The following is a 14,082-nucleotide window of genomic DNA, read 5'->3' as shown; positions in this document are numbered from 1 at the left end:
CAACTTTCCCCACAGAAAGAAATCCGAGGACGTCAGATCCGGTGGATGTGCTTCGACGACCAATCCACCTGCATGAAATATGATATTCAGTACCGCTTCAACCGCTCGCGAGCTATTTGATAGACATCCATCATATTGGAAGGATATCGCCATTCTGTCAAGCAGTGAAACATCTTTTGATAACATCGGTAGAACATTACGTAGGAAATCGGCATATATTGCACCATTTACATTTCCATCGATAAAATGGGGGCCAATTACTCTTCCTCCCCTAATGCCGCACCATACATTAACCCACCAAGGTCGCTGATGTTCCACTTGTCGCAGCCATCGTAGATTTTCCGTTGCCCAATAGTGCATATTATGCCGGTTTACGTTACCGCTTTTGATGAATGACGCTTTGTCGCTAAACAGAACGCGTGCAAAAAATCTGTCATCGTCCCGTAATTTCCCTTGTGCCCAGTGGCAGAACTGTACACGACGTTCAAAGTCATCGCCATGCAATTCCTAGTGCACAGAGATATGGTACAGGTGCAATTGATGTTGATTTAGCATTCTCAACACCGACGTTTTTGAGATTCCCGACTCTCGCGCAATTGGTCTGCTACTGACTTGCGGATTAACCGTGACAGCAGCTAAAACACTTACTGGGGCATCATCATTTGTTGCAGGTCGTGGTTGACGTTTCACATGTGGCTGAACACTTCCTGTTTCCATAAATAACGTAACTATCCGGCGAACTGCCCGGACATTTCGTAGATGTCGTCCAGGATACCGAGCAGCATACATAGCACACGCCCGTTGGGCATTTTGATCACAATAGCCATACATCAACACGATATCGACCTTTTCCGCTCTTGGTAACCGGTCCATTTTAACACGGGTAATCTATCACGAAGAAAGTACCGTCCGCACTGGCGGAATGTTACGTGATACCTCGTACATACACGTTTGTGACTATTACAGCGCCATCTATCACAAAGCGAAAAAAGTGGTCCAACTAAAACATTCATATTTCTTTACGTACTACACGAATACGTAATAAAAAATAGGAGTTCCTGTTTTAAAAAACGCAGTTGATATTTGTTCGACCTATGGCAGCGACATCTAGCGGGCCAAACACAGCGCCATCTGGTTTCCCCCTTCAAGCTAGACAAGTATCGTTCTTTGTAGTTTTTTCGTTTGACGCTTATTTCGTGAGATATTTGGCCCACTCATGATCAATGGACCACCCTGTATATGAGAAAAAGTGTCATTACAGCTGTATCCTGAGTATCTTTATCTTATCACACGACTATTGGCGGTACATTACCGCCATCCTCAGGCCCTGTTTACCAAAGAAGAATAATACAATGCCAATATTTGAAAATTAAGCAATCATAAAGCAGCGAGCATATAAAATAATGGTACTCTAATGTATTAGTTGAAGTAACTATAAGGTAAGATTCTACGAAGTACCAATAGAGCGTATATGTTAAAACCTCTTTTTATCTCGGCTCTAGTTCAGGAATTAATAAGAATTTACGGTATGACATAACGCAGTATAAACCTAAAACACACGGCTGTCGTTATATGTAAAAGCAATGAACATCTAAAAACGCAAGATTCATTCCTTTTAAAGCAAATCATTGAAACAACCCACTGTACCTCGGTATAAATTTAACAAAGGGAGTCAAATATCAGACATAATCCAACTAAAAATGTTCATTACTGTTTAAAGATGTGTGCCAAAGGTGCATACGTGATATAAGAACCTAATGGTAAAAGTGAAACCACTCTGGTACAGGCTAACTACAGGCCCATAGCAACTGTACGTGAACCACATGATTTGTGACAGGCTGTCTCCAAGAACTGAAAAGCCCCTCCTCTCAAAACCCTTGAGTAACCAAATACAACAGGCTTCAAATATTATGTTCACAATTACACACTAGTGTGAGGAACACAAACACCTAACCCCAAGAAACAGAACTAAAATACCTATTTCAAACAGTATCTTCTTCCATAATAAATCCCTCCTGGAAATAAACCCAAAAATCTGAAAACCCATTTAAATATCTACAACCTAACTGCTACAGTTTCATGGTCTCATGGTTGGGCATGGGAGCCTATGACAATCTGGTACCCTCTGATCCCTAATTATACACAATATATATAGATGTTGGCCAGACTGCACCACACTCAATGTTCTGTCTGTCAGAATTCCCTATTAAAGAATAGACACAGATGGCGCTAGGATAGCTAAGTTACTACGCTGTTGCCGGACGACGCTGAAACCATTACCAGTACGTTTTTTACTCCCTAGGTGACGTATACCGTCATCGGATCTTTTTTCCAGGTGTACTAATTTCCTCCTATAGTGTATTTATACAGTATTTTCAGTGGCCTAATTTAAATAGGACAAATTCAGTGTTTTAATACCATTAATGTGCCGATAGACAGGGAATTTCGAATGTGGAATGTGTTCTACATGGAATACTGCTGATACAGGCTTTCCATCTTCCCATGGCCCACTGTGCTCGTGCTTCGACTTTGGTTTTGCCACACACACCTACACCTTTGTCACGGTGGACAATCATTGGCATACAAGAACAGTTTTAATATTAGATTCAAGCACTGTCCTTGAGTTTTAATTTATTCGAATTATAGACCATTTTTTGGTTTACAAAAAAAAAAAAAAATGGTTCAAATGGCTCTGAGCACTATGGGACTCAACTGCTGTGGTCATAAGTCCCCTAGAACTTAGAACTACTTAAACCTAACTAACCTAAGGACAGCACACAACACCCAGACATCACGAGGCAGAGAAAATCCCTGACCCCGCCGGGAATCGAACCCGGGAACCCGGGCGTGGGAAGCGAGAACGCTACCGCACGACCACGAGATGTGAGCTTTTGGTTTACACTTTGTTTTAACAGCTACTGATTGACAATTGATGTCTGTTCATAAGTAATCTCGAGACGGTGTTTTTAATGTTGTCTTTATATTAGCACTACTAATTTCATGTGCGTTTTTGTACTTGGGTCACTGTTACATGTGTCATTATAAAGTTAATAACTTTTCAGTTTTTCAAAATTGTTAGTGTATGCCCCCGTGCACCGTATGTCAGTTCTAACTAGCAAACCGTGGTGGTCGCAGCAAGCATATTCAGCGATTTGTCTCGTGCTTCTTGTATACACTAACAATCATGCTTTGACAGTATACTTCGAACCAGTTATAGTTTAAGCATGGTAGTTTTTTGCTATTTCCAATGTTTTTCCGTTTTCATAGAACTGAAGATGGTTGCTAGTCAACCGAACCAGGTAATCATATATTTGCAATTACGTTACAATGCAATCATGGACATATCAATTTATGATTTGGAATTCGTAAAAAGTTAACACTTTGAGATGAAAATATTAGTGCAGGGTGGGAAGAGATGGACGAAGGTGTCAAATCGCTTTAAATGTTAGTGAAACAGTGGAAAAGAGGGGTTTGCAAGTTAGCATATACCTTTTCAAAGTGAACGTCCCTGAATTTGCATTAAGTCGCATAGGGAAACTACGGAAATCTGGGATATGGAAGAGTGATGAATGCAAGCCTTCGCCAATGCGCCGCCTTGCATAGCGCCACAGCGCTGCCTTCCTCACAAACAAAATATTTGGATTCGAACAAACACATTGACACTACAGCTACGTGAAGAATGAAACCTTCTTGCACCCGTGATAAGCATGTATCTGAAATCCTCTGCAGTCGTCCACTAGAGGCCACTGAGCATGCTATGTCGAATTCGACCTCTGCCTACCGCAACGCCAGTAGAGACCAGTAGAGATGGCGTACTGAGTATGTGAAGTTGCATTGTGTGAAGTTATTTGTGCGGCGAAGTCGGGGATTGGTAATCAACCCTGCTAATGTACTGCGATTGGTTGAGATGAAGTTACGACAAGCTCTTCTTCGTGAAGATGGCGTAGGTGTAGAAATGAATCATTCACATCCTTTTTGCCATCTAATGTAATGCAAAAATTTTACCACCTGTTAGAAGCGGGTACTGTTGTAACACTAACTTATTATTATGACGCTGGTGATGACAATGTTGCTTCAGAGAACCTCGCTGCAAGCGGTAGTGATACTGCAGGTTGGAGAAGGGCGACGGAAGTAGTGAAAGTGAATTGAAACCTTCTGCTCATAAAAAGTTTGAAGTCGAAAGTGTCATCATGGTGTTTGCTGACAACACACTAGAGAAGATATACGATGATTATCACGTCATAGAGTAGAACATATGTGACAAGATCCTGAAAAGATACCATAAACTGAAGACTGGAAGCAATATTAAATGCTTACTGGACTATATTGGAAAGATTCCAAAGGAAATTGCGAGTCAGACTTCAATGTTACCAAACAGCATGTATTGGAAAAGTTTAATGAAGGGCGAGAACTCTGTCCTTCGTTTCGTTACTGGTATTTACAGCATTAGGCACTGCACTCAGCCAGAAAAATCGGGTGTAAAAACTTTACAGCGTCACTGGGATTCATTCAGAATTTGAAAGAAAAAAGAAGTGTTTAGGATAACATCGCACCGTATAATTATGCTCCAGGCTCGAAAAGATAAGGACAACGAAGAAGAGATGATTCCAAGAACTCAAACACTTGTTGCTGAAGTCAATGAGCATACCACGACGCGAGAGATCCAATTGGGTTCTGTATAGAACTGTGATTAGAGTTAGTTCAACTACGAGTTTTCTTCCGAAAAAATGCTATCCATGAAAGGGGAGAGAAACGCTGTCTCGACGTTGCAATCAATCAAATGCGGAACGCACCGCTACAGAATCAAAACTGATACATCAGCGGGCGGTCGATTGGCAGATCAACTCTATATATATGCTTCCTAGAACTAGATGGAAAATTTGGACCCCGTGTGTCAAGGCAAACAGACAGACGGTACCTTCCAAATGTCTTGATAGGTGAGAGTGTGAACGGGAAGATGACGAACGAACACCTGAAGACGTTTTGTATGTTTTATTATTCCACATTTACCGACAAAGCCACTAGTAGTTTCTGACTCCTGGTCTGGACATGAAGATGAAAAAGTGCTGCTGGAACCCTCTGGACGAAAATATGTGGTTTATAAAATTGTTACACCCATGGACGTGTACTACTTCCGTCAATATAAAATATAATATATGCCAAGAGAATAACAGACTTCCTTAAACTAAGTTCGAGAAGCAAGCAGATAAAATTGTGTGACAGATTCTGTATCGTCAAAATGCATTCTATCATTTACAGTCAATTACACTACTTGCCATTAAAATTGCTGCACCAAGAAAAAATGCAGATGATAAACGGGTATTCATTGGACAAATATATCATACTAGAACTTATATGTGATTACATTTTCACGCAATTTGGGTGCACAGATCCTGAAAAATCAGTAGCCAGAATAACCACCTCTGGCCTTAATAACGGCCTTGATTCGCCAGGGCATTGAGTCAAACTGAGCTTGGATGGCCTGTACAGGTACAGCTACCCATGCAGTTTCAACACGATACCACAGGTCATCAAGAGTAGTGACTGGCGTATTGTGACGAGCCAGTTGCTTGGCCACCATTGACCAGACGTTTTCAGTTGGTGAGAGGTCCGGAGGATGTGTTGGCCAGGGCAGCAGTCGAACATTTTCTCTATCCAGAAAGGCCCGTACAGGACCTGCAACATGCGGTCGTGCATTATCCTGCTGAAATGTAGGGTTTCGCAGGGATCGAATGAAGGGTAGAGCCACGGGTTGTAACACATCTGAAATTTAACGTCCACTGTTCAAAATGCCGTCAATGCGAACAAGAGGTGACCGAGACGTGTAACCAATGGCACCATCATGCCGTGTCATATGCCATTATGGCGATGACGAACATGCGCTTCCAATGTGCGTTCACCGCGATGTCGCCAAATACGGATGCGACCATCATGACGCTGTAATCAGAGCCTGGATTCATCCGAAAAAATGACGTTTTGCCATTCGTGCACCCAGGTTCGTCGTTGAGTACACCATCGCAGGCGCTCCTGTCTGTGATGCAGCGTCAAGGGTAACCGCAGCCATGGTCTCCGAGCTGATAGTCCATTCTACTGCAGCAGTGTCGCGATACGATAAACAGCAATCGCGACTGACTACAATCCGACCTTTATCAAAGTAGGAAACGTGATGGTACGCATTTCTCCTCCTTACACGAGGCGTCACAACTTTTCACCCGGCAACACCAGTCAACTGCTGTTTGTGTATGAGAAATCGGTTGGAAACTTTCCTCATGTCAGCACGTTGTAGGCGTCGACACCGGTGCCAACCTTGTGTGAATGCTCTTAAAAGCTAATCATTTGCATATCACAGCATCTTCTTTCTGAAGGTTAAATTTGGCGTCTGTAGCACGTCGTCTTCGTGGTGCAGCAATTTTAATGGCCAGTAGTGTATCTGCTAGGGTTTGAAGACCAACGCTTCGTTACGTGGTGCAGAACGCCGGGTGCAATATTGGTGAACCTGTGAACTACTTCAAAAGTGCCACTGACGTGGCGTTCAGCACTGATATTGTACAATGTGACCAACTGGTTTTTCTTCACTGTTCAGTTTTCACTCATTCATAACGCTGTCAGCATTTTATTGGAAGTCCTCACTTTTGTATCTATAGTTATCTGCACTGCGTTTGGCTGCTACAACATCTTCAGTGACATCTGGAGCACGTCTGCAAAGTCTCGTAGAAAAGCGACACTCACCAGCACATTGACAGATACATAATGGTCCTGTAACCAAAATTATCATATATATATGTTCGTTCGAACGCAAATTCTTTCCTCGTCAGTTAAAATGAAAAGAAAAGCAGACTGCTGTAACAACAAATAAATAAATAGAAAGCAACAACTAGATGTATTCATGGGAAGCTTTCCGCAGTGTGTCAGTAGACTAAAATCTTCCCGATAGACCATTAGCGTCAGCCCTAAAGGTTCCTGTCAATCGTTGAAAAGTACTCTTTCTCCTTCCTGTTCTGCCAATTGTAAACACTATTCCATTATTGTTGTGTTTCATAGAGACGGACTGAATCACTGTGACTGTAACTGTTAAGGCATGAAACAGAGTAGCTCTCATGGGCTGTGGCGAGACTGAGCAGGTGGCAGGTAGGATGACGGGGAGTGCTCGGCCAGCGGCGCTTTGTCGCTGCTGCAGCAGAGGCGGAGACCGCTGCCCTGCCCGGGTCCAGTGTTTAGGGCGCGCCCGTGAATATAACATGAGCGCCCAGCCGTGAATCATGAATCCGCGCTCCCAACTTCCTTCCTGCAGGACACCCGGACCCACGTCAATTGGTCGCTGAAAGTTTGAAGGAATTTTGTCGGGGAGCTGCTTATACAACACGTCTCTCATTTCGTCCACTGGCTTGCGCAGTTCCACCCAGGTGGCAATCAGTGACGTTTTTCTATTGAATAATACACGCCCGCCGTGCCGACTCGCTCCAGACAGAACTTCGAGTATACGAAAAGCTTAGCAGAAACAGTTCAGCATGGAGTCGGTAGACACCTTTCTTGCATTTATGGATGTCAACGATATGGACAATAAGTTCTCTTTACCATTCTTAATTTGTTCCGAAATAAGTGGGACAAAAGACTGCAAAGAGTAGAAATATTATCTGATCCTCACGAAGTATTTGTGAGAAAAATATATTTCTTTATTTTCGCGTATACACAAGTCAAGTGAGAAATATTATCTGATCCTCACGAAGTATTTGTGAGAAAAATATATTTCTTTTTTTTCGCGTTTACACAAGTCAACTGACAAATTTTCCTTCTCGTAAACTGAAGAACTGACTGGCCTGGTCACATTAAGATTCATTTAAACTGGCTATCGATTTATATTTTGAATTTATCGTCATATGGAGAAGGGAGAAATAAAACAAACGAATTACTGAAACATGAAAATGAACTTCTTATATAAACATGGAAAATATATCAAGTTAATTTGTTTAAAAAAGGCAGCGACGCACAGGACGCGTAGTGTTAAACTGAAATGATTAACATGGCGCGTAGTACTTAAATAATCGTGAACAGTTAGAGAGCTTGGATCCAAATGCGCTGGTGGAAGAAAAGAGTAGCTAAATGCCAGGAAATACAGCCATAAATAAGATTTATTCATTTATCAGCTTCATATGAGGCACGGAAAACCAGGCTAATCCTCAGATATAAAAGATTAGAGATAAGTGTTGCCATCTGCTGCTGGATAGGGTAACTATCAAAATTGACATTGGAAAAAACATTATTTTATCTATGGAGTGCACAAAAGAATAAATTTTTTTTTGTTTATTTATAGACACAACCACATGTTTATGACACAGTCAGAAACTGTGTCATAAACATGTGGTTGTTTCTATAAATAAACAAAAAAAATGATTCTGTTGTGCACTCCATATACAAAACGTTTATCACACAGTCAGAAACTGTGTCATAAACATGTGATTGTTCCTATAAATAAACAAAAATATTTTTACGAAACTGACATTGGTGTAATTCCTAAATATCATTTAGTTGTGAAACCGATGTCAGTTTTGATAGTTTCCGTACACAGCAACATATGTCAACACTTACCTCTGAGGTTTTACATATGAGGGTTATCTCGTTTTTCCACGCATGTCTTCATATAATAAGCATATTAGTAAAATAATATAAGAAAATTCTCTGTAATGGTAATCTACTGGACACAACAAAAGATTGATATTTAACTGCATGGAAAACCAAACTGACATGTTTAAATGCGTGCTATACATGTGGCGATAGACGTAGAGCCGAAACTACTCATTTGTTAAAATGATTTAAAATGTAAGACTGAATTCTCCAGATAACTGAGACAGAAATGTCCGTAGACTTGCACGATGTCACGGGTTGACGTCGCTGCTTCCGCTTTTGCTCTGTACAAGCATTCGGAGGTGTTCCTCACACTAGTATACATCTGCTGCAACAAGTGGGACGCATATAATAATCATCTTAGTAAAATAATATAAGAAAATTCTGTGTAATGGTAATCTACTGAACATAACAAAAGAGTGATATTTAAGCGCATGGAAAAACAAACTGACATGTTTAAATGCGTGCTATACGTATGGCGATGGATGTAGAGCCGAAACTACTCATTCGTTAAAATGATTTAAAATGTAAGACTGAATTCTTCAGATAACTGAGACCGAAATGGCAGTAGTCTTGCACAACGTCATGGGTTGACATCGCTGCTTCCGCTCCCGCTCTGTACAAGCATTCGGTGGATCTTCTCACACTAGTATATATCTGCTGCAACATGTGGGACGGAGGCAGCACAATGTCGTTGTACTTAACGGAACTATCTCATGGCGGCGCACGAGGGGATGCCCAGATTGCCAAACACGTGCCAGGAAAGGACTGTCTCCTTGCCCACCAAATGTATGCACTTATACATGATGACTCGAGTGGAGCGGTTCCCTTGGGAAGCCCACAGTTAAATGATTAATGAGATTATCCTCCCGTTCTAGGCATAACGAAGTGTACTAAGCGACTGCACAAAAAGGCGTAAGTTACTTCTGTTTTCAAGAAGGGCATCTGGACGGAGGCACATGATTATACCACTGTTAGAGTTATGGACGCTCCTGTTGAGAATAATATTTTTGGAGAACGAATATCATCTCTACAGGGTGTTACAAAAAGGTACGGCTAAACTTTCAGGAAATAAAGAAAGAGAGAAAATATGTTTTGTGGACATGTGTCCGGAAACGCTTACTTTCCATGTTAGAGTTTATTTTATTACTTCTTTTCAAATCACATTAATCATGGAATGGAAACACGCAGCAACAGAACGTCGCAGCGTGACTTCAAACACTTTGTTACAGGAAATGTTCAAAATGTCCTCCGTTAGCGAGGATACATGCATCCACCGGCCGTCGCATGGAATCCCTGATGCGCTGATGCAGCACTGGAGAATGGCGTATTGTATCACAGCCGTTCACAATACGAGCACGAAGAGTCTCTACATTTGGTACCGGGGTTGCGTAGACAAGAGCTTTCAAATGCCCCCATAAATGAAAGTCAAGAGGGTTGAGGTCAGGAGAGCGTGGAGGCCATGGAATTGGTCCGCCTCTACCAATCAATCGGTCACCGTATTTGTTGTTGAGAAGCGTACGAACACTTCGACTGAAATGTGCAGGAGCTCCATCATGCACGAACCACATGTTGTGTCGTACTTGTAAAGGCACATGTTCTAGCAGCACAGGTAGAGTATCCCGTATGAAATCATGATAACGTGCTCCATTGAGCGTAGGTGGAAGAACATGGGGCCCAATCAAGACATCACCAACAATGACTGCCCAAACGTGCACAGAAAATCTGTGTTGATGACGTGATTGCACAATTGCGTGCGGATTCTCGTCAGCCCACACATGTTGATTGTGAAAATTTAAAATTTGATCACGTTGGAATGAAGCCTCGTCCGTAAAGAGAACATTTGCACTGAAATGAGGATTGACACATTGTTGGATGAACCATTCGCAGAACTGTACCCGTGGAGGCCAATCAGCTGCTGATAGTGCGTGCACACGCTGTACATGGTACGGAAACAACTGGTTCTCCCGTAGCACTCTCCATACAGTGACGTGGTCAACGTTACCTTGTACAGCAGCAACTTCTCTGACGCTGACATTAGGGTTATCGTCAACTGCACGAAGAATTGCCTCGTCCATTGCAGGTGTCCTCATCGTTCTAGGTCTTCCCCAGTCGCGAGTCATAGGCTGGAATGTTCCGTGATCCCTAAGACACCGATCAATTGCTTCGAACGTCTTCCTGTCGGGACACCTTCGTTCTGGAAATCCGTCTCGATACCAACATACTGCGCCACGGCTATTGCCCCGTGCTAATCCATGGATCAAATGGGCATCTGCCAACTCCGCATTTGTAAACATTGCACTGACTGCAAAACCACGTTCGTGATGAACAATAACCTGTTGATGCTACGTACTGATGTGCTTGATGCTAGTACTGCAGAGGAATGAGTCGCATGTCAACACAAGCACCGAAGTCAACATTACCTTCCTTCAATTGGGCCAACTGGCGGTGAATCGAGGAAGTTCAGAACATACCGATGAAACTAAAATGAGCTCTAATATGGAAATTAAGCGTTTCCGGACACATGTCCACATAACATCTTTTCTTTACTTGTGTGTGAGAAATGTTTCCTGAAAGTTTGGCCATACCTTTTTGTAACACCCTGTATATTAATCAATATGTGTTTCACAAACAGAAATCTTGTGAATCTTAGCTCATTTTGTTCGTCCTTGAGATCAAGAAGGCTGTAGGAAGCAGCTCCCAGGTTGATGCTGTGTTCCTTGATTTCCGGAAGACGTTCGATACAGTTCCACACTGTAACCTAGTGAAGATATTAGATTTTACAACACAGGACCAGTACTGTGGCTGCTTTTAGAATGTTATAGCAGGTAGAAGCTAACATGTTGTGTTTAAAGAGCGCGATATTTGTAGATGTAAATGCAACTTACAGAGTATGACGCGGAAATGTTATGGGCGATCTCTTTACAAGATATCTATAGCTGCTCAGGTGGATAACACCGATAGCTCCGCGAGGCCTTTGCGTATGGGAGCATCGCTACATCGGAAAACTATAGTGGGTAGCAATGACCTTCAGACGATCGACACTTGGTGCAGGGATATGCAGCTAACGCACAATGCCACTAGCTGTAGCAAACTGAGCATAAATGGAGGGGGGGGGGGGGGGGATTTACTACTTTTCCACCACATTGTTACTGGTAATAGAAGCAATTGTAAAACATGCGGGAGTAACAATCCATAGGAAACTTCACAGCTCGACGACATAACACTAGGCGTAGGAAAATCAGGATGAGATTCATTGCAAGAATCTTCAAAATTCCGTTTGACTGGTTGGCGAGTATTACTCGTCAGTCTAGGACCAATACTAGATATAATTAACAGAGAATATCCAAGGAAGAGCATCGAGATTCGGTAAGAAATCGATCAAGAGCGCGAGAGCATAACACAGATGTTCAGAAACATTTTCATGTATGTGCTTATACCAACAGATGTTTCGAGCTATCGTCCATTTCATTTGGTGTAATACATATACACGCCTGTGAATGCGGAAAATAAAAGCAACAACAAGGAGAATGAAAAGCAAGTGCATCTAACTGGTATTGTATTAGCCTTTTCTCTGTGGCGTTACCCAGGTATGTGTTTGACACATATATTGCAAGTGTCTCCTCCTCCCTCTATCTGTCCACCTCACTCTCCCACCTCTATCTGTCTGCCTTCTCCTCCCCACTCTCTCCATCTCCTACCTCCTCTTTTTGTCCATTACACCCACCCTCTCCATCTGACCATATCTTCTTCCACCTCACTCTAACCATATCTTCCTCCCTTTCTCTCTCTTTCCATCTCCACCTCCCTCTCTTTCTTTTCCACCAGCCCAGTACCCTTCTACACCTTCCACTTGTCTCAGGCATCTGCCCCTCCACCTCCCTGTTAGTCCAATTCATCCTACTGCTAGCTCTGTACATCCTCTCATGTCAACCGTTCGCTAGGCAGTCTCATCAGCATGTGTGGTCCCAGCAATATAGTTAGATAACACAGGCCAACATTACTCCCACAACATGCCCCTCATGCTAACAGGCTACTTATTAGGAGCTTGAAAATCATTTATTTGCCCCTGATGTACAGGCCGCCAAGCAAAGCAAACCTATGAGGCAGACTGATACTACTGCAAAACAACACATTCATCAAGCAGGGCATCCTATATGTCATGGTATGGAAAATTGTTTCTTAACCCTTGACACATAGGCTGCCCTGCAAAGCAGGATGATTTTTCAGACCGGTACTGTTTCCACACAATTGCTTGATGTGCAGGACAGCATACACTATAGGGGCAAGTGGAACAGAAAATAAGTAAATCTAACAAGTAATATATTGCAAATATACAACTTGCAAAGTGTAGAGGATAAATAAAATCGTTTACACAGAGCTGCTGCAGCATCCAGATTGCAATCGATGTTCTTAAATTTATGCCAATGGAAGATGTAACAATGCATTACACCGACCGAAGATGAACGAAAGTCCGAAAAGAGTATTAGTATAAACAAAAATATATTCGTTTCTACATGTTCAGAGGATTTTCTGAATCGGCAATCATTCCTTTAATCAAGGTAAAACACCTGAGTTGCTGTTGAGAACTCTACTGAGTACACTGTCAGTTTCAGCCTTTATATTAAGTCATTTTCAAGTGGTCCCGAAAAAGTTGTGCTGTTGAGAAACAGCGCCATTGTTTTCAGAACCACTTGAAATTGATCTAATGTAAAACTTGAAACCAGTACCGGAGACCAGGTGGAGTAATTTTCATTAAATACATGAAAATATGTAAAAAGTTCTGGTTGCTGTATTTCTTAAGGTAATATAATCCACAGCCACAGAGCTCACCAACGAGTAAAACAGATAAGTTAATGCTACAGAAGAAAAGAGGTTTATGGTTGCAGTTACAAGAGAGTATTTTCCAATACGAATGAAGTGACATATTACTTACTGCCATATACTTTTGTGAAAGAAGCACGACAGTAATACGAGGCAAATTGTAATTGAGATGGAGGCTTCCCGACAGCAATTCTCACTACCCATTATTTGCGGATGGGAGAGGAGACGAATGAAGTAATAATGCTATCACAGGTAACCTCAGAGATGATAATGTGCTTTTCGGAGTCTAGGTTCAGATATCAGATGGAGATATAGAGAAATTAAACGGGGCAGGCAGAAAGTGAACGACCAGTAATGGAGCTCGTTTTAAGCCTGTAACTGAGTCCCACCTTGTTTATCGAAATGATTCGTCACCCAAGGTCAGGACAGTCTGCATTTATTTCTTTTGTATCACAGCCACAACGGAAAGACAGATTTTTAAGAGACTATACAGGGTGAGTTATCTAACATTACCGCTGGATATATTTCGTAAACCATATCAAATACCAACGAATCGATTCTACAGACCGAACGTGAGGAGAGGGGCTAGTGTAATTGGTTAATACAAACCATAAAAAAATGCGCGGAAGTATGTTT

The sequence above is a fragment of the Schistocerca americana genome, chromosome 1 (assembly GCF_021461395.2).
Source record: "Schistocerca americana isolate TAMUIC-IGC-003095 chromosome 1, iqSchAmer2.1, whole genome shotgun sequence".
NCBI classification, from domain to species: domain Eukaryota; kingdom Metazoa; phylum Arthropoda; class Insecta; order Orthoptera; family Acrididae; genus Schistocerca; species Schistocerca americana.
The sequence above is the reverse complement of the archived record's forward strand: the minus strand, read 5'-3'. Positions refer to the sequence as shown.